Source organism: Myotis davidii, unplaced genomic scaffold, assembly GCF_000327345.1.
Source record: "Myotis davidii unplaced genomic scaffold, ASM32734v1 scaffold677, whole genome shotgun sequence".
Taxonomy (NCBI): domain Eukaryota; kingdom Metazoa; phylum Chordata; class Mammalia; order Chiroptera; family Vespertilionidae; genus Myotis; species Myotis davidii.
This window is the reverse complement of record NW_006288363.1, coordinates 296,697-298,335: the sequence shown is the minus strand read 5'-3', so window position 1 is coordinate 298,335 and position 1,639 is coordinate 296,697.

The following is a 1,639-nucleotide window of genomic DNA, read 5'->3' as shown; positions in this document are numbered from 1 at the left end:
GCCAACCTTTTATTGGTTCAGGATACACCCATAGCCCTTAGGCAGGCAATTTCCAGTAACAGGCAGACTAGCCCTTCAGCAAGGATTTACATAATAATAAATGGGGGAGTAGTTTCAGCTACCACTGTCTGGACAAACAGAGGTGGCGCCTAGCTGACCTCTGCTAGGGCTTCAAAGGCACCCAGCCTTTGCGGGGGTTCTCCGTCTATGTTTATCAGATAGTGAAGGCAATAAACAGTTTCCCACATCCCCCCCTTATTTTTTCCTTAAAAAACCAGAAATAAACATATAAGAACAAAAAATGTTTAAGTCCCAAAATCAATGTCCAACAGTTCTGAGTCCAAGTTTCAATGTCCGACAGTTCATGTGTACATGCCAGCAATGAAATGCTGGTTCTGGATGGTGGACAAATGCAGGTCCGGCCCTCTCTGGTTTGGTCCTGGGCACCCTGCAGTGACACACAGCTGCTGACTGCTAGCATGGCAAGGCGTCTTCACCATCTCCATCTCTGAACTGTCTCTCCTGTCTTTGTGGCTGGAGCAATCTGGTCAGTTTCTCTCCGGTATCCCTTGTTGCAGGAATCCACGTGGTCTTGAAATTATTTTCTGAAAATATACAAACGTATTCTCGACCAAAAGTTAATAAAGGAAATTTTACTTGGGGGATCCTCTTTATATTGGCCCAAATGACTTTCCTTTGGCTTATTTTGACACCACATATGTTTTTCATGGGAGCCTTGCTGTTAGCATTACAAAATGAAAGAAAAAAAATTTTTCTAGATGTAATTAAGTTACAGGATATTTTTCCTTACATGGTATTCTTCCACTATCCCCCTTTTTTAATTTAATTAGGAGGCTTATGGAAAATTTTTTAATGCAGTCTAGATAACTTTAAATTTTTATTTTTTCTGCACAAAAATATGACTGCTTTAGGTTCATTGCATGTTAAGCAATTTTACCATGAAATGAAAATTTTGATTAATACTTCTTAGGCCAATTTTAATTAATCTGAAAACTTGACTACTATTTTACTGTCAAGTTTAGTACTTTAACAATAATCTTAATTTACACTGTAAATATTAATTGAAAGGATTACTTTCTGTCCTTGAGGAGGCTTAAGCATTCCTGTTTGTTAGGCTAGATTTAAATTTAGAGTCTGTTAAACTAAGTCTTCATTTTTCTGGGTACCATTTTCAGCTGGACCAAGTCTCTTGTTATTTGGTTCCTGATCTGGGCTGGGCATGGGAAGCAAGAAGCAGCCATGGGGACAGGAGACCTTCCTCAGAAGGGGCAAGTGTTCAAGCCCCTGCACTCTTGGGGGGGGGGGTTAGGATCTGTGCCCCACCTCTGTTGAACCCCAAGTTCTTGCCTACTGCCCCCCACCTGTGCCTATATTAGGTCACCCCTCCCTGTGGGGTCTTACCTGTCACTGACTACTAGCCATCTCTGGGCCAAGTAGGGTGATGTGAGGTTCAGTTCTGTCTCTCTGTTAACCTATGTCCCTCTGGCCTCCATGCCCAGCAACTGCTTTTGGATCCCTTCACCTGCTGGTGGGGCCCTGGCATTGATCATGGGGAACCCAGGTTTCTTCTCCAGAGAGGGCCCAGCTTACACCATTGGGCAAGGGACAGAACAATGGA